The sequence below is a fragment of the Equus przewalskii genome, chromosome 16 (genome assembly GCF_037783145.1).
Source record: "Equus przewalskii isolate Varuska chromosome 16, EquPr2, whole genome shotgun sequence".
NCBI classification, from domain to species: Eukaryota; Metazoa; Chordata; class Mammalia; order Perissodactyla; family Equidae; genus Equus; species Equus przewalskii.
This window is the reverse complement of record NC_091846.1, coordinates 31,182,658-31,203,825: the sequence shown is the minus strand read 5'-3', so window position 1 is coordinate 31,203,825 and position 21,168 is coordinate 31,182,658.

Below are 21,168 nucleotides of genomic sequence, written 5' to 3'. Positions count from 1 at the left end.
AGTGCCACAAATATCTCATCTTCTTTTTTAGTTACCCTTAATTCTTAATGTTTATATTTCAATACAATATTGAATATAACTTCAATTGTGTTTGTTAATTTAAGGGTAGCCACTGCTATAACAGAAGGAAGGTTTCGCATTGAGAGGCAATGAGAGTAATGATTAAAAGTGTGGTGTCTGGAGCCCCGCTCACTCACTTATGAGCTAAGTAACGTGGACATGCTACTTCAACACTTTGCGCCTCAAGTTCCATATCTGTATATCAGGGATAACGATGAAACCCACTTCACAGGGCTATTGTGACATCAAATAAGTAATATATGTAAAGAACTCAGAGAGGTGTCTGGCATTCATTAACACAAATTTAATATGTATTCAAAATATTATTAGACTTTCCAGATTCATAAGAAAAAACGAAAGGAGAAGATTTAATCAATTCGACTAGAGTCAGAAGAGGGAAAAGAAGATCATACTAAGATAACAAGGCAGGATTCAAACTAAATGTATTAATAACCACAATAAAAATGAATAGATTACATATTCTTATCATTTATTCACCTGCTCATTCATTACTTTCACAAATATTTTATATACTTGCTATTGCTAAGTATAAACATTCTAAGTACTATGTTATAAAAGTGACAACTTTACAGAGAAAAATTTCTTGTCATAGTGGAATTTTGGCTTTAATGGAGGAGACAGAATTCTGCTGCCCAATACAGAAGCCACCAGCCACATGTGGCTACTTAATTTTAAATTTAAATGAATTAAAATTAAATAAAATTAATGATTTAATTCCGCAGTCTCACTAGCTACATTCAAGCCCTCAATAGACACATGTGGTTAATGGCCACGGTATTGCACAGTGCAGATACAGAACATTTCAATCATTGTAAAACATTCTATTGGCCAGTGCTAATATAAAAGTAAACCACAACGAAGGAAATTTTAGATAGTGATGTAGGCTGCGAACGACTTCAGGGAGGGTAACGTGTTAGAGAGTGACTGGAAATTTAAAAACAGGCGCTGGCAGCATGATAGAGAGCAAGGTCACAGAACACTTTTGTCAGGAGAAAATATGCAACCCGAAACCCTAATGATTAGACCAGGCCAACAAAGTCACCAGCCTGTGGAAGTTCCTTCCGGCAAGAGGTAACACTATGCACAAATTCTAGACATAGGACTTGGAGAAATTGAGAGTAAGAAGGAGACCTTTGACCTGTGGGCATGGGGAATGAGGGAGAGTGCTAGGAAATGAGGGGGGGGTAGGTATAGAGAGGCTAGGTCAGGTGGGGCCGGCTGGGCCACGGTAAGGGATTCAGGTTTAATTTCAAGCACAATGCAAAGCCATTGAAAGTTTTTAAGTGATGGAAGTAAAGCAAACAAATCAACAAACAAATGATCAAATAAACTTTCAAAGTGAGTTAAAAAAATTCTTCAGTATTCTATGGTTAAGAAATTTAAAAATAATGGCAGGCAGCATTGAATATCACGTAATGTATAAAGTACCAGGCAAATGAATATTAAAATGAGAAGAAGGCATTGGTACTAATCCTGTTAAGAAGAACTGAAAACAAAGACAGTAAGAAAGGATAAAAAACAATATTTTAGAATGATAAATATACAATGTGCAAACCATCAGGTGTAAACTAAGCATTCCATATAAAGCATTGCTGAGTATCTCAAAGGTAACTTTTTGGAATATAAAAATTAAACACTCACAATCATGATGAAGCACTTGTTATGGGATGAATTGCATTCCCTTCAAATTTATATTTTGAAGTCCAATTGCCCAGCACTTCAGAATGTGACTGTGTTTGGAGACAGGGTCTTTAAAGACACCATTAAGGTTACATGAGGTCCTGTGGGTGGGCACTAATCCAATCTGACTGGTGTGCTTATAAGAAGAGGAAATTAAGGCACAGACACCCAAGAGGGAGAAGATGGCAATCTACAAGCCTAGGAGAGAGGTTTCCAAAGAAATCAAGCCTTCCGTCACCTTGATCTCAGACTTCTAGCCCCCAGAACTGTGAGAAAATAAATTTCTGTTGTGTAAGCCCCTAGACTGTGATCCTTTGTTATGGCAGCCCTAGCAAACTTGAACACATTTGAGTGTTGAGCTTGAGCACACTTGAATTCTATAGAGCTTAAACACATCTGAATTTTACAGAAAATCAAGTCCTGTCTTCCCCTAACCATCTCCCAAAATCGTAGAGACTTTATATGGTAAACATATTTTTGAAAAACTAGAAGTTGTCAAAATATATGCCTTCCCAAAAGTCAACAATGACAAAAATCTTGACATCTTTGTTTTTGCATTAATAGTAGGAATTATTATTTTTCAATAAACAAAATACAACTTTTGAGTTGGTCCTTCCCAGTATTTCTTTGAATATTCAGGTGCTCAGAAGAAAGATTGGTTATTGTTCAACTATTACTACTTACCTTGGGTTTCTTGGTATAACCCAAGTAGTGTTCCCCCATTCCCATCCACATCACTGAGTTCTTAACCTGCCTCAAATCTATTTTAGAAAGGATGAACATGGCACTGGCCTGGTGGTGTAGTGGTTAAGTACGTGTGCTCTACTTTGGCAGCCCTGGGTTTGTTGGTTCAGATCCTGGGCATGGACCTACCCACTGCTCATCAAGCCATGCTGTGGCAGTGCCCCATATACAAAATAGAGGAAGACTGCTGGAGATATTAGCTCAGGGACAATCCTTCTCAAGCAAAAAGAGAAGGATTGGCAACAGATATTAGCTTAGGGCCAATCTTCCTCACAAAAAGTAAAGAGGAACCTACTCTATTTTCTTTTTTAGCACAAAATTCATGATAGATTTTATGCTAGGCATTTGAATCTATACTTCAGTAATCCTATGAATATGTGCATATACTCTCATTTTTACAAATTAAATTTTAATTCAACTGAAATATTAGATCTTTTAGGAAAATATTTCTTCTTTGCTTGTAATCAGTAAGTTGTGAATGAAAACAAAGTCTGTATTATTTCAAAGCTCTTCTATTTTTACTGAATTGAAAGGCTGTCCTCCTTTCGAATGCATCTTAATAATCGTCATATGGTACCACTGAATTTTCTTAATTGGTATGCCTTCAGCATTAGAAGTCTGCATGTAGATGGAATTGATGTTAAAAGGTCATCTAGTTAATCCTTCAGCCTCTGGACAGGAATCTATAAAAACCAATTGTAAAGAGATTCAGTATGAGAGAGTCATATCACTTTGCGTAGGAGATCACATGCACTGCTTCCAACTACTCATCTTTATAAAAATAATGCATAAAATGGTGTCTTTTCATTACAGATTCAAGTCATCCCAGACTGAAGCTGAAGTAATGTAGTTTATCCTGATACCTGCACTTTAAACAAAGTACATAAACGGATCAGTAAAAATGAAAGTGTCTCTACAGTGGTTCAGAACTCAAAAAAAACTCATTGAGAAGTCTATGTTTACCATTCATCCAAATTTTAATTAAGATATGTGTCCTAACTTGAATGATGTTCATTTACAGCTCATGTCACTCACATTATTCTTAATTTACTCTTCCTTGCAGTTCACATGATAAAAAGCATTTCCACTATAAATGAAACTAGGAAAGGAAAAAAGAAAAGTACACAAGATGAGTTCACCTTTTGGTTTTCATGTGAGTAGAGCGAATTACTAAACCTGTAGTTGCCAAAATGTGCCCATAGTGTTAAAGGAGCAGCTGGTAATGTTGTATACAAGCTGCTCTCCAGAAATTAATTGTGAATATTAAGAATAATCCTGACCTGGGTCACAGCTGCACTGATTTATTTTTCTCCCAGACATTTATCAGGCCTGTCTTTTCTTCCACCTCACTGAAAAGCAGGATATCTGAGTTCATGATGAAAAACCACCAATGTATTATGGACCTACACAAGCAAGACATCTGTTTAAACTCCATGCTTTTGGTCTTTTCATGATTGTAGAACGCCAAATTATGAACTCCATATGAAGCATAAAATTGTTCTGGCTCACCTTCCCTTTGCAGGTAATTTTTTAAAAAGGCTCATTTAAATTATCACATTAAAAACATTCGGTAGCTTATATTCAAGTGGTAAAGTAGGGTAAGTGATAATAGTAATTTGATGTTCAAACAAATAAAACGCTGTATGAAGTATATTGTTTTATGGTGACAGTAAAATCAATCTGAGAAAACTATTTCTGGGGATTTTCCCTCAAGTTAGGTTCCATTTTTGTTAACATATTTTTTATCCCATTTGTGATGAAGCAGGCACTGGTATTGTTTTTCCATATACTGCTAGATCTGTTAAATGCACATCATTTTAATTTTACTATTTCTTGATGCATTACAGAATATGGCATATGCACTGGCCTTCAAATTGTGAAATTCAGTGATACCTCAACATTGTCTTAATTTCTTCATGTATAAAATGGGAATAATTATACCAAGCTGATAGAATCTTTATGAGACCACTAATAGTATGTGTAAAGTATCTGGCATATAAAATATCATACATTATAGATATTATTTTTAAGAATTATTAGAGAATCATGTTTAAGAGCAAGGTCACTGATTTCGTTAAACACCTAAATCCACCCTATGATATTGTGTCTCTTGTCACTTTGCTCTTTATCATCCCACGACATTTCTTAATGTTCATTCTCAATTTTGCATATTCTATATTCATTCTCAAATTCTGAGCCCACAAACATCCCCTCAGCTCAGCATATAATGGCATCATTGTCACAGGTTTTAAAAATGGCATTAAATGCACTCTTCCTCAAACTTTCACCATCAATGTCCAAAATTGCCTTTATTCTTACTGCTTTCCTACTTCATTCCTGTTAGATTGGAAGACCTGTCTCTCCTCTTACTGCTACTCGAGTTATAATGTTCTCTCATTTTTTCTCTCTGATGACTTCTATATGTTTGCATTTCAAGATTTTCTTCAAATTTAGCTAATTTTGAAAGTAATTCTCTGTAAGCCACAGTGAAATGATTGGTTGTGGCTATTAAATCTATAAAATGTAGAACCAGGATTAATCAACCATGAAAACTATGGTAACAAGTATTATGGCGTTGACAATTAAATATGATACATATAATAACAAACACAAATCAGACAGATAACAGAGATGAGATGACACATAAGTGCATGTTTTTCCATGCTTTTCTTCCTAGGATTTTGGGTCATAAAAAGTATCTAAAGTTAGTAATTAATAAACAAGAAAAGGCTTTGTAATAATTTTGTAAAGAGACCATGAAAAGCACTAAATATGGTGCCATAATTAATAAATATTGGGAAAAGAGAACTTGAAGGAAAGGTGCAAGGAGGAACTTATACTTCTAATTTTCTAGTCTTTCATAATGGAAAATAAAAAGCATTAATATATTACCTTAAGTTAAAAATGAATCAACAGAAAGAAAATTAGAATATGGGCCTTAGAAAATCATCACAAGGAAACATTCACAAAAAAGAAAACAAGACAATGGAAAGGCAATACCTAGAGCAAAGTAGGAAAATAAGTCATTAAAAATAGGAAAAAAGTTTTACTCCCAAAAGATTAGGTACGCATGCTTGACTCTGTCATCCATTGGGAAATCACATTGTAATTAAAGAACAGAAATTCAGAAAGGAATAAACACAGTTGATGACAGAATAATGGAAGAATGAGGCTGGCAAGATAAAAAAATGAGAGATTTTAATAAATTTATAGAAGATAGAAGACAAAGTGAATAATATGAGGTTGATGTATTAAAATGCAGAAAAGGATGCAACTCATACAGTCTGTGGAAAGGAATGTGATAAAATCCTGGCCACAAATTTAGAAGATACTAGAGGGAGTGGGAAGAAAATTAGCAAGGTGGAAAATAAAGGGAATAAGCTGAATGTTTCTACATAAGATAACTGTCCCAGTCAAATTCCACAGACACACTCGGTTCCCTGGCTTTCTTGCAGGTACGAAAAGTCCATTGTAGTGAGTTGAATAGTTTCCCCCACAAATTTCATGTCCACCTGGAATCTTGGAATAGGATATATTTGCAAATAAGGTCTTTGTAGATACAGCTAGTTAAGAATCTTGAGATGAAATAATCCTGGAGGTAGGGGGGCCCTAAATCCAATGACTGCAATCTTAATAAGAGAAAGGAAAGAGAGATTTAGACAGATAAACAGGGAGAAGAATGCCATGTGAAGAAGGAGACAGAGATTGAAGTTATGCTGCCACAAACCAGAGAACATCTGGGGCCACCAGAAGTTGGAAAGATTCTTCTCTAGAGTCTTCAGAGGGAACATGGCTCTGCTGACACCTTGATTTCATACTTTTGGCCTCCTGATCGTGAGACAACATTTCTCTTGTTTTAATCTACCCATTTGTGGTAATTTGTTATAGCAAATTTAGGAAACTCATATATTCAGTCTATCATAAACTCTATTTTGGAAAAAGACAGGAAAAAAATCCTCTCATATTTCTTTTCCCTTTTACCCTCTATTTCTTGTGATGGAGGTGGAGAGGTAGGGACTAAGCATGGTGGAAAAAAATTACCTACTGGGCATATTGGATCCATTTCAATCCATCATCTACAAAATGAGACTAAGCTTTATCTGGCTCAACAATTTACTCTACTTCTTTGGTAAGATATGAGCTCACCCTCACATCCCCAAGGGAGTATTTCACATCACTTCCTCTCTTCTCAAATCTTTTACTCCCTTCTCACCACTTCACTTTCAGCTCATGATTTTTCATGATACTATGTTGAACAAATGGAAACCATCTATATCCTCCCTCTACAAATCCAGTAGACTACTAATCTGAGCTCTCATTCTTTTCTGCCATTTCAGTGAGGAGATTTATCATTCTTCCATCAAAAATGTGTCCCTACATACATCTCTTGGATGCCATCCCCTTTTATTTTTTATTATTATTTTTTTTATTTAAAGATTTTATTTTTTCCTTTTTCTCCCCAAAGCCCCCCGGTACATAGTTGTGTATTCTTCGTTGTGGGTTCCTCCAGCCGTGGCATGCGGGACGCTGCCTCAGCGTGGTCCGATGAACAGCGCCATGTCCGCGCCCAGGATCCGAACCCACGAAACACTGGGCCGCCTGCAGCGGAGCGCGCGAACTTAACCACTCGGCCACGGGGCCAGCCCCATCCCCTTTTATTTTTTGAAGAACTTTTCCTCTTTGGTTAACCCACTCTCTACTCCTCTGGTGTCATTACCCACAGCTTACCAACATGCTTTTGTGTCTCTCATCCTTCAAACAAAGCAAATTATAAAGCACAAAAATATGTCTTTTCCCCACATCACTCTTCAAATGTGGCCCTTTTCTCTGTTCCTCTTCATATGAAGTCCTCTCAAAACTCTTTTCTCTTAATCCATTCATTCTCTAATCACTCAGTCGTCTTTCAGTTCCCTCTCCTCAACTTTTCTAGATGCTTATTATTTGAACTGTCAGCAACATTGAACAGAATTGACTCCTCTGTCCTACTAGAAAAATATTCCTCTTTTGAATGAATGACAAAATATATAATTCCTGATTTTTGTCCAATTGCTTGATGCTCCTTCTCAGAAGTGTTTGTGTTACTCCTCCTTCTCTACCCAAATGTCAGGGTTACTTTGGGATAACTTTACTTTTTTCCGTCTCCATTTTCTTCAGAACTAATAAAACCCAAATGCAAACACCTTGTCCTAATCCCTCATATTCTTACTCTAGCAGCCTATCTGTTGCCTCCACTGGAAAATCTCACTGTAGCAAACTTAAGTTCCTCCGAATATTTTCTATGAAAAAGTTTCTGTCTGATTCCCTCACCATAAATTTATAAACTTTCAGAGGAAAACTAGCACAGAGTGGTCACTCAGTAAAATTCTTTGCATGAAAAAGTGATTTCTATAATAAATATGGGCAGTAAATTGATATTATATTTAGTAAGATCATTGCGCAGGTTTTAATGGCCATTAATACGAGATTTTATGTAATGTTTAAATTTTAGTTCTGAAAAATTCTGGGTATTTATAAACTGATCACTAAACTTATTATTTATTGTCTATTGAAATTGCCCAGAACTACTGTTTTTAGACAGCCAATTCACCACTATTTGCACTATTCTGATGAGGTCCTCTGTTATTAGCAGGTAGTCCCTCTGTCCTCTTCTTTATCTCTGGATATATTACCTCCTTGTTTATTTTTTACAATCTGACCGCATCTACACTTAGAAAGAGCTGTCTCTTGAATACTTCTCAAAATTCTCTCTTCTCCTATTGTATTAGTAACTCATGAAAGATCCTGAGTCCATTTTACCACCAATCAAATATAGAGCCAAGTGCAAAGTAAGCTCTACTCCTAAATCTCAGGTATTATCTAAACATCATTTCCAAAATAAACTCTTTACATCTATTTTTTTCTTTCTAAAAGTATTTTTTGCTTTTTTTAAACTTATAAAACCTTAAAAATACATAATAATTATATTTCATAATGCAAAATAAAGTTAAAATATAATTAAATGTAATGACCACTAAATATTTCTTGAATTTGATTTATCACAGTTTTCCTTACAACATTCTCTCTGTCTAAATGGTTCCTACTTATATGCTTATAAGTAGAGACATTAAATAATAACACAATACTGTACAACATATTAAAATAGCCAGATCATGTTATATATATTACTCTACATTTAGCACTGGCTCTTCCACATGGAAAGCATAACATAAAATAAATATTATCAGAAGTATTTATTTTGTCCCTAGTCAAAAACATTATTTATCTTAAATGCATGATTAGGATTGCTCTGCTGTTATAATCAGCACTAATATTCTCAAAATAGACACTTCTTTCCATGTAAGTAAATATTTACGCTGTTGATTTGAAGCAGTTAGACCTAAAAATTGCTGATAGTTCAACAGACCAAGAACCACAATCAGCATTCCATTGGCCTTCCCAGGTTTCAATTTCTTTGTATCATTCAAGGCAGCTAATAGCTTTATATTGTGTGTGAGAAAAAAAAAAATCAGACTTGCATGGTATTGCTAAAATCTCTCAGGAGACCCACACATTAAGGACAGAGAGATGAATGTCTTTAGCGAGTTAGGTTAACTGCAGAGGGGTAAGCTAGATAAAAAAGGAGCACGGGAGTGTTTATTTTTAGATATATATAAATCACATCTTAAATACTGAAAATTGATTTTTTAGTTTAAAGTCAATGTTAGCGACTCTGCGATTGCCAATTTGACCCCAAAAAGTTGACTATTTGCCCATAAAAGGAGCATGCACTGTTCTTTCACTGAGGCCTCAAGGATTACGGGCAGAAAGGGGAAGGAGGAATGCTGAGGAAAAGAACAGTCTTCTGGTGTGCAAAGACACCTTGGTGAACCACAGAACAGTGGACATGTTAACTACTGCCTTCTGAGTAAGTGCTACCTAAAATTACCATGACAATTCCCTAGGACTGACGTGAACTGAACTCTCCACAGAGTAGGGACACATGGATAAAGAGTAAGTAAATAGGAAAAGATGTCAAGCATAATTTATTAAGCATGTTAAAAACTATGTTTATCATCATTTACCATTTACATATCTCTTCAGGATATCAAATTATAGAGTGGTACCAATGAATTAATTCAGGGACTAGTACCAATGAGATAATTCAGGGAGTAGGATTAAAAACTAAATTGTTTCAGACGTTGTCCTAATGTTTTATTTTTCATGCTGCAATGCTATTCTATAAGGTAGATCCTTAGACCATAGTTCAATATTTGTTTTAATAATCTCATATTCACAAGAGGAAATTTATTGACTTAAGAGATACAAAAGTAGGGGAAAAACAGTGGAGATCTGAAATATATTTGGTCTGCTCAATTCAAGATAATCAGTATACGCTTTTAGGAATTTCAGTAACCTGGAAGTGTCATAACTTTACTTGAAGAAGATATGACATGCTTGATATTTAGGACATCTCTGGTTAAGCTAGCCTTGATTTAAAAGTATAGAGTTCTTTTAGATAATCTTGAAATAGTTTTAAAATATTAGAGTAAAAATTTTAATATCTCTATGGTACCTGGAAGAATGCTTTAAAAATTTGAAACCCAACTTACCGATAACTGGGAAGTTTTACTGGGAAATTGAAAACCTTAAGTGTATGAAAACAAATATTTTGAAACTGAACTAGAAGGCAGGGAAAATTAAACTTTAAAGCTAGTGCAGGCATTAAATGGTTAGCTATTCATAACCTTTCTTAATTATTGATATTTTTATGTTGGCCATTGCCAGCTTTCTTTGAAAGTTTTTTCCCCATTATGTTTATTTGTTTTGTGTTTGTTCAATTTATTTATATACATAGAGCTGGCATTTCTAGTGTTTCTGTTCATAGACAGCAACTACAAAGAAACAAAAAGGAAATCCATTGAGAATATTCTTGAAAACCAGGGCAGATTTAATAATTGAAAACCTCTGCTGAATTCATAATTGGTTTATGTTGCATACTCCATAATCTTAATCTTCCTAAATATATATAGTTACATATTTCTTTAATAATGAATACTTTGTTTATTTTTACATGTTTATCAATACCTCAACTTATTTCATAAAAGACTTCAGGTGGTTAAATGTACTCAGTTGTAAAGCAAAGTAGAGCATAAAGAAAGCATAAAACCCCATTGTTCATGTGAGCATAAAAACCTCCTGCTTAAATTCTTTAATCCATTCCATCCTAATAATACTCACCAACCTCCCCACAATGAACTACAATCATTAATTAACAATGTCCTTTTTTCTGGCTTAAAATAGAGAAATGGTTATCTTCTTAAATATTTGTAAAACTATAAACAAAATAGCTTAGAGACAGAGTATTAAGACTATTCTTTTCTTCCTTGGGGTAAATGGATTATGGACTCAGAACAGCTACCGCATTGCAAGTCACAAATCCCGATTTTTGGCTGCTGTTAAAATGTCCATTTGTGCTATTCACTTTAATTTCTCGTGTGAATAATGCATAGTAGGCTTTAGAAAATGAAAAGAACATTAATAATGGCAGGGGAGTGTCTGAACTCTGCAAGTCATCAAAAATCTTGCTTATATCAAAATGGCACTCCATTATCACTGAAAACTATATCTGCTTTCTCTGTTCAGAATTTACAGTAAGTTTCCATTAATTAGTTATTATTTAGAAAATTATATGTTAAACTCCAGATTGATAACATGAACTATGCACATTGGCAGAATAGTCATCAAAATATTACAGCAGTTCAATTCATTTAGTCAAATATATAGGCTGAGTTTTCTAACATGGTGACTGAATGTGTGTATGTGTGTTTGTGTGTGTGTTTCAATATTGTATAGTTTGATATCAAAGTGATATCATATAGCCTTTTTAATGAGATTATGTGATCCATAACTAGTTATTTGTTACCCTAGTTTTGCCTCCACATAGCCAGATTACAATCCTTCTGCTGTTATGTGGGTAGAGTTGGATCAAAATCATTTTGCTTGTATAAACACAATCTTAACCATGTTTACTACAATGAGGTGAAGAAGTTAGGAACAAGGGCCAAATTCAACCCTCTGCTTGATTTAACTTAAAATACTTTTATCACTGATATCATAACTCCAAAATAATTAGACTTGATAAGATACTTCTTTTATGACATTCTTCAGCATAATATTTCTAAGCCTATAGCTATAACAGTTAAAGAGGTGTGAGCAATAATTAAACAGATAATCACTATTGCAAAAGGGACAATGTGATGTACTAAAATGTAATGATTGTGACTAATGTGCATTTCAGAACTTTTGTATCTTGCTTTCTGTAGTTCCTTTTTTTGTGTTTTTTTTTTCTTTCAGGAAGGTTAGCCCTGACCTAACATCTGCTGCCAATCCTCCTCTTTTTGTTAAGGAGGATTGGCCCTCAGCTAACATCTGTGCCCATCTTCCTCTATTTTATATCTGGGACACCTGCCACAGCATGGCTTGCCAAGCAGTCCGTAGGTCCGTACCTGGGATCTGAACCAGCGAACCTCAGGCCACTAAAGTGGAACATGGGAAGTTAACTGCCGTGCCACTGGGCCAACTCCTGTGGTTCCTTTTTATCTCACCTCTTTGTCTTTGATCTTGATGTCTTCCTCAACATTATTCTCTGTATCTCTCTCTCCTTTAATTTTGAACGTCTATTTTTCTTTCTGTATATCTCTATTGTTATCCATTGATTATTCTAACAATTTACCTATACCTTTCTCTTGCTCCTTCTCTGTCAACACTAGTTGTCCTCAAATCTTAAGCAAACAGCTGTATGTGCTTAATGGGTCTGTGGATATACTGACAATAATTAATCCCATGGATTTTGAAAACTAGGAGAATAATTTAGCACAATGGTTAATCATTTGTAATGGATGGGTAGCCCTGACTTTTCTCCTGAGGTCATTTTTTTCAATTACTTGCTACATACTAATAGGCACTAACAGAGGGTTATTTCAAAGGTACTCAAACTCAACATATCAATGTTAGAACACCTTACCTCTCCATTCCATTCTTCGTTACCTATCCTTTTCACTGATCTCGTTATACATCCAGGTACACAACTTACAAACCTTGAAGCCACCTCCAACTGCTTTCGTGTTTGACTACATTTATTGTTCACCAAGGTTTTAGTACTTCTTCCTTTTTTCCATTTTCAATGGCACTGTCTTAGCCTCACCCTCTTTATCACTTGACTAAATTTTCATAATTACTTTTTTGATATTAATTGCCTCCAATGTCTACAACTTTCCAATTTAGTCTTTACCCCAGAATTATCATTCTAAGGCATAGTTCTCATCAAGTGCCACATCCCCTCCAATAACAATAGTAGCAGTAGACGGCCTTTGGTCTTTCATAGATGCCAAGCTATTCTAAGTGTTCTACATGAGCTTTATATGATTTAATCTTGACAACAGCCCTATGAAGTAGATGCTGCTATTATTTTATTTGACAAGTTGAATGATACAAAAGACCTGTCAACTTAGGCCAAAGAATATTTTGTTTACTCTTTTTTTACTATTGAGATATAATTGACGTACAGTTATGTGCTGCATAATGACATTTCAATCAATGATGGACCACATAAATGATGGTGGTCCCATAAGATTGTAATGGAGCTAAAAAATTCCTATCACCTAGTGATGTTGTAGCTGTTGTAATGTCATAGTGCAATGCATTACTCACAAGTTTGTGATGATGATGCTCTAAGCAAACCACTGTGCTGCCAGTTGTATAAAAGTATGGCACATACAATTATGCGCAGTACATAAGACTTGACAAGGATAATAAATGACTATGTTATTGACTTACGGATTTACTATACTACATTTTTTATCATTATTTTAGGGTATACTCTTTGCACTTATAAAAAAAGTGTACCGTAAAACAGTATGCCATGTTACGCTGGCAGCAGCCTCATACATCTCATGATTAAGGTGTTTCTTGATTGCATCATTTTCTCTTGTGCTTGATTTAATCTCATACAAAATCAACTACTAATATTACCAGTAAGAGGCTACGTCAAGTGGTTGACCTGGAAATGCAATTAAAATGATTAAGGACTATGAGGGTGAAAAATCAGTGATTGTTCAGGCTCACCAATCAGGCATGTCCCATTGCACTATAGCTACAACCCTGAAGAACAAGAACAAAATGATGGAAACTGTTAAGGATCTGCTTCATTGAAGGCAATGAGACTAACAAAAATTCAAGAACGGCCTATATCAGACATACAGGAACTTCTGATGACCTAGATTGAAGACCAGACACGGGAGCGTATCACTCTCAGCACCGTGACAATCATGGCCAACGTCAAAAGTTTCTGAAAGAAAATGCTCGATCTGACTACAACATTGAATTTACTGCTAGCTCAGGATGGTTTCAATGATTCAAGAATCATTATTCATTACATAATGTCAAAGTGAGTGGTGAGTCTGGGAGCACTGATGTGAAGGCAGCTGAATAAACTTTTGGAAACTCTAGATAAACTGATTGTGGAGGAAACTTACCTACCAGAGCAAATATTTAATATGGATGAAATCTCCCTATTCTGGAAATGGATGCTTGAAAGGACTTCCATCCATAAGGAAGTCAAGTCAATGCTAAGTTTCAAGGCTTTTAAGGACAGGATAGGTCTTGCTTGGGGATAATGTTGCAGGCTACAAATTGAAACCCTTTGTGATCTAATACAGTGGAAACCTCAGGCCTTCAAGTATATCAATAAGCACACACTGCCAGTGTACTACAGGCACAATTAGAAGTCATGGATGACCCAGTTTCTCTTCTAAGATGCCCTCCTGAACTTCCATGCCAGCAAAATGGAGAAGTACTATTTGGAGAATAACATACCTTTCAAGATTTCACTTATTATTGATAATGCTCCCAGACATCCTTCTTTTATTGATGATCTTCATCCCAATATCAAAGTATTTTTCCCTCAAACACCACTTCTTTGATCCAACCAATGGATGAAGGAGTTATAGCTGCTTTTAAGGCCTACTACCTGAGAATGACCTTTGCCCAGGCCATTGCTGCAACTGAGGGAGACACTGAGAAGTCACTGCTGCAATTCCAGAAGGATTACAGCATCTATGACTGCATCAAGAACTTTGCTTGGGCTTGAGGGGATGTCATCAAAGAGTATATGAATGGCATCTGGAAGAAGACACTCATGAGGTGTGTCCATGACTTCAAGGGATTTGCCAAGGATGAGGAGGTTGCAAAAATAAAACAAGGCTGTGGTTGAGAAGACAAAGAACTTTACCTGGGTGTGGATGAGAATGACATTGAGGGGTTCCTAGAGGTGGTTCCTGAGGAACTGACCAATGCGGAATTGTTGGAACTGAAACAGGAAGTCATAGCTGAAGAAGAAGCAAGAGAAGAGGAAACTGCAGGAGAAGAAAAAGAATCCCCAAGAAAATTCACAGAGAAGGGTAGAAGCTTTTGCAGACCTTAACAACGTCCTTAAAAAGTTTGAAAATATGGACCCTAACACTGAAAGATTTTCATTAATAGAGATGAATGTTCATGGTATGTTATCTACTTACAAGCAAATCTGTGGTGAAAAAAAGCAACAAACCAAGCAGACCATCCTGGATATATTTCTGAGAAGAGTGACACCTCCTCAAGAAGAGCTTCAGGCAGGTCCTTCAGGAGTATTCCAGAAGAAGGCATTGCTATCATAAGAGATAACAGCTCCATGCATGTTATTGCCTCTGAAGACCATCCAGTGGGACAAGATGTGAAGGGGGGATATACATGATCATGACCCTGTGTAAGCCTAGGCTAAGGTATGTGTTTGTGTCTTGGTTTTTAACAAAAAGCTTAAAAATTAAAACATTTTAAAAATAGATAAAAGCTTATAGAATAAGCATATAAAGAAAAAATATAGTTTTGTACAGGTGTATGATAGATTTGTTTTAAGCTGTATTATTACAAAAGAGCCAAAAAGTTTTAAAAAATTTAAAAGTTCATAAAGTAAAAAAAGTTACAGTAATCCAGTCAATTTATTATTGAATAAAGAAAAGTATTTTGTATAGATTTAGTGTAGCCTATGTGTACAGTGTTTATAGAGGCTACAGTAGTGTATGGTAATGTCCTAGGCCTTCACGCTCACTCACCACTCACTCACTGACTCACCCAGAGCAAATTCCAGACCTGAAAGCTCCATTCACGGAAAGTGACTTATACAAGTGTAGCATTGTTTATCTTTTATGCCATATTTTTACCGTACCTTTTCCATGTTTAGATATGTTTAGATATGCAAATTTTACCATTGTGTCACAATTACCTACAGTATTCAGTACAGTAACATGCTGAGCAATAGGCTATACCATGTAGCTGAGGTGTGTGGTAGGCTATACCATCTAGGGCTGTGTAAGTACACTCTATGATGTTTGTACAATGATGAAATCAACTAATGATGCATTTCTCAGAACGTATCCCTATTGTTAAGCAACCCATGACTGTGGAACACTGTGTAGGTTTAAGGTGTACAATGTGTTGATTTGATACACTTATGTATTGCAATATGATCACCACTGTAGTGTTAGATAAATCCTCCATCACGTTACATAATTATCATTTCATTTTTATGGTGAGAATATTTGAGATCTAATCTCTTAGCAACTTCTAAGTATATTATAGAGTATTATTAACTATAATCACAGAGCTATGCATTAGAGCCCCAGAACTTATTCATTGTCTAACTACAAGTGTATACCCTTAAACCAACATCTCCCCAATTCTCCCATCCCCTCCCATCCCCTAGTAACCACCATTCTACTCTGTTTCTATGAGTTCAGCTTTTTTAAGATTCCACATGTAAGTTATATCATATAGTATTAGTCTTTCCTTATCTGACTTACTTCACTTGGCCTAATGCACTCAAGTTCCCTCCATGTTGTTGCAAATGGCAGGATTTCCTCCTTTCTCATAGATGAATAATAGCCCATTGTGCATACAAATCATATCTACTTTATCCATTCATCCATTGAGAGATACTTAGGTTGTTTGCATATCTTGGCTATTGTGAATAGTGCCATAATAAACATGAAAATGCAGGTATCTTTTTGGTATCCCGTTTTCATTTCCTTTGGATGCATACACAGAAGTGAGACTGCTGGATTATATGGTAGTTCTATTTTTAATTTTTTGAGGAACATTCATGCTGTTTTTCATTGTGTCTGAACAAATTTACATTCCCACCAACATTGCACAAAAGTTCCCTTTCCTCCACATCCATACCAATACTTACTGTCTTTTGTTTTTTGGGTGACAACCATTCTAACTGGTATGAGGTGATATCTCATTAGGGTTTTGATTTGTATTTCCCTGATGATAAATGATGTTGAGTATCTTTCCATGTACCCGTTGGCCATTTCTGTATCTTCTTTGGAAAAATATCAATTCAGTTCTTTGGCCCAATTTTTAAATGAATTATTTGTTTTTTTGTTGTTGAGTTGTATGTGTGCTTTACATATTTTGGATATGTGGTATATGATTTGCAAATACTTTCTCCCATTCTGTAGATTATCTTTTCATTTTGTTGATTGTTTCCTTGGCTGTGCAGAAGCTTTTTAGTTTGATCTAGTTTCATTTATTTATTTTCACTTTTGTTGCTTGTGCTTTTGCTGTCAGATCCAAAAAATTGTTGCCAAAACCAGTGTCATGGAACTTTTTGTCTATGTTTTCTTCTAGGAAATTTTTAGTTTCTGATGTTATGTTTAAGGATTTTATCTATTTTGAGTCAATTTTTGTGAGTGGTATAAGATGGGTTCAATTTCATTTTTCTGTGTCTGGTTATCTTGTTTTCCCAGCACCATTTATTGAAGAGATATCCTTTCTCCATTGTTATTCTTGGCTCCCTTGTCAAATATTTGTTGACTCTATATGCAGGGGCTTATTTCTGGGCCCTCTATTGTGTTCTGTTGGTCTATGTGTCTATTTGTATGCCACTATCATACTGTTTTGATTACTATAGCCTTGTAGTATTGCTTGAAATCAGGAAGTGAGATACCTCCATCTTTGTTCTTCTTTCTCAAGATTATTTTGGCTATTTGAGGTCTTTTATAATTCTATTAAAGTTTAGCATTATTTTTTCTGTTTCTGTGAAAAATGCCATTGGAATTTTGATAGGGATTGCATTGAATCTGTAGATCCCTTTGGGCAGTATGGACATTCTAACAATATTAATTATTCTAATCTATGAACACGGGCTGCCTTTCCATTTGTTTATGTCTTCTTCAATTTCTTTCATCAAAATCTTGCAGTTTTCATTTCAAGATCACTTCAATATCTGTCACTTCCTAGGTTAAATTTATTTCAAAGTATTTTATTGTTTACTATGCTATTATGAATGAGATTGTTTTCTTAATTTCTCTTTTCAATTGTTTGTTGTTCATGTATAGAAATGCAATAGCAAGTAATCAGATTGAATCAGTAATCAAAAACCTCCCAACAAAGAAAACCTCAGGACTGGATGGCCTTACTGGTGAATTCTACCAAACATTTAAAGAGGAATTAATGCCAATCCTTCTCAAACTCAAAAAATTAAAAAGAAAGGAACAGTCCCAAACTCATTTTAGGAGGCCAGCATTATCTTGATACTAAAGCCAGATAAGGACACTACAAGAAAAGAAAACTAGAGACCAATATCCCTGATGAATAGAGAAACAAAAATTCTCAGCAAAATATTAGCAAACTGAATTCAACAGTGTATTAAAGGATCATATGCCACGATCAAGTGAGATTTATCCCTGGGATGCAAGGATTGTTCAACATATACAAATCAATAAATGTATACACCACATTAACAGAATGAAAGATAAAAATCATATTATCATCTCAATAGATGCAGGAAAAGCATATGACAAAATACAATAGTCATTCATGATTTAAAAAAAAAAAACCCTCAACAAATTGGGTAGAGAAGGCAAATACCTCAACATGGTAAAGGCCATATATGACTCAATGATAAAAGATTGAAAGCTTTCCTGTTAAGATTAGGAACAAGACAAGGATGCTCACTCTTATCACTCATATTCAACATAAACTGGAAGTTCTAGCTAGAGCAATCAGGCAAGATAAAGAGACAAAAGTCATCCAAATCAAAAAGGAAGAAGTAAAATTCTGTTTGCAGATCATATGATCTTATATAGAGAAAATCCTAAAGACTCAACCAAAAAGCTGTTGGAACTAATCAGAGAATTCAGTAAAGTTGCAGGATATAAAATCAACATCCAATTACTCTTAAATGCTCAACTTAGCACTTAGCACACAGCAAGTACTTAATAAACTCCTGTTCAGATGATGATCATTTTGGATATATGCTGATGATAATCCAGAAGTCTGTGATACGGTTTTGAAGCAGGACACTTTTGCAATATTTATTTTTTTCTACAGAAACTTTTGTAACTCCTGCTCTAGTAAGGGGTTACTATAGATTCAGAAGTCCAATAAAATTTGTAACTGTTAGAGTTTATTATAATAAACTTTTCATTTTTGTAAAATGGAAGAGTTATAAATTATGTTAACATCAGAGGTTTTTTAGAAATATTGTATCTCATTGATTATTTCACCAGTTTATTTCAGTCATATAGCCAGCTAATACTTTTATGATATTAATGCATCCAATGAAATATTTCAGAAATTTTTGGTCTTTACTTTACATTCAGATTTTTAATATAGCTTCATCTATATGGATTTATACGCTTAATGCTTTTCTTTGAATGAACACATTTTTTGATCAGATGAACTTATTTTAAATGTAAACCTGTGTCACTATCATAAATAGTAAAACAGTATAATTTTCATTATACAAATGTTTACATATTTTTTTTATTGATGGGAGAATAGCTTGTTTTAAATGAATCCTGTTACTCTAACTGATAAATTCTGGACAGAAATCTTTAAAAATGAAACAACCACTTAAAGACACTGAAAAGTGTCCAAATGCATGTAGAAACTATAGGGTATTTGAACCATGAAATAGGACCGACATTGGGTAAGACCAAGTTCCCTAATGAGGACAATTTCGTGTCCATTCCGATCTGGGTGGACTGAGGATTTGAATGGACAAAGAAGATTTGAATTCTCCAAAGAAGACGTACAAACGGCCAACAAGTATATAAAAAGATGCTCAATGTCACTAATCAGAGAAATGTAAATCAAAATCACAATGAGATATCACCTCACTCCTCATACCTCACATCTCACGCTGATAATAGTCAGGATGACTATTATCAAAAAATAAAAAAAAAAGACAAGTGTTGGTGAGGATGTGCAGAAATTGGAACTCTTGCACACTGTTGGTAGGAATGCAAAATGGTGCAGCCACTGTGGAAAACAGTATGAAGTTTCATCAAGAAATTAAAAATATAATTACTATAAGACCAGCTGTCTCATTTTGGGGTATTAATTAAAAAGAATTGAATCAGAATCTTGAAAAGATATTAACGCTCTCGTGTTCATTTCAGCACTATTCACAATAGCCAAAATATGAAAACAGCCTAAATGTCCATCAACAGATGAATGGATAAATAACATTTGGTATATACATACAATGAGATACTACTCAGCCTTTCAAAAGAAGGAAATTCTGCAATTTGCAACAACATGGATGAATCTTTAGGGTATTATATAAGTGAAATAAGCCAGTCACAGAAAGACAAATACTGCATGATTCCACTTATACAGAGTTTCTAAAGTTGCTAAATTCATAGATTCAAAGAGTGGAATGGGGTTGCCAAGAGCTGAGGGTAGGGAGAAATTAGGAGTTACTAATCAAGAGGCATAACGTTTCACTTAAGCAAAATGAATAAGTTCTATAGATCTGTATAACATTGTATCTACAGTCAACAATAATGTAATGTACACTTAAAATTTTTTTAAGAGGGTTGGTCTCATTTTAAGTGTTCTTGATATAATAAAATCAAATTTTTAAAAAAGTAGATTGCCAGAATGGATTGAAAGAAATATAGCCCATCAATACTCAGATTATCATTGAAATACTTTAAGTATAAAGACATAGGTTGAAAGTGACAGAGTTGTAAAAGATATATCATGCAAATATAAAGACTGAAGTAGATATATTAATATTAGACTGTGTGGACTAGGGACAAGAGGTATTATCAGAATTTTTTTAAAAAATCATTTCATAATAATCAAGGGGTTAATTTACCAGAAAGACATAACCAATCTAAATACGTAATCACTTGTAATCAAGACTCAATATTGATGTTTGGATAGGCATAAATAGAAGAGAAGAAAAGGTCCAGATAGAGAAATATATCTATGCAGATATCACAAATATCAGGGCAATTCTATGGGAAAAAGAAATACTTCTAACATATAATGTGGGAACAAGTGAATACACATATAGAAAACAGGAATTGCGACTCCTATCCCAAACCATGTAAAATTTAATTCTGGATGGATCAAGATGTAAATGTAAAATCTACAGCTAAAAGCCTCTACCAGAAAATGAGGGAATATATTTGAGAAATTGGAATATGCAAAAATTTCTTAAGGAGGATATTAAACTACTAAAAATGAATAAAACATTGCAAAAGAGAACTTTCACAAAATCTTTTTAAAAATCTGTTCATAAAAAGACATTGTTAAGGAATGAAAAGGCGAGTACCTTCAAGAGAATGAGAA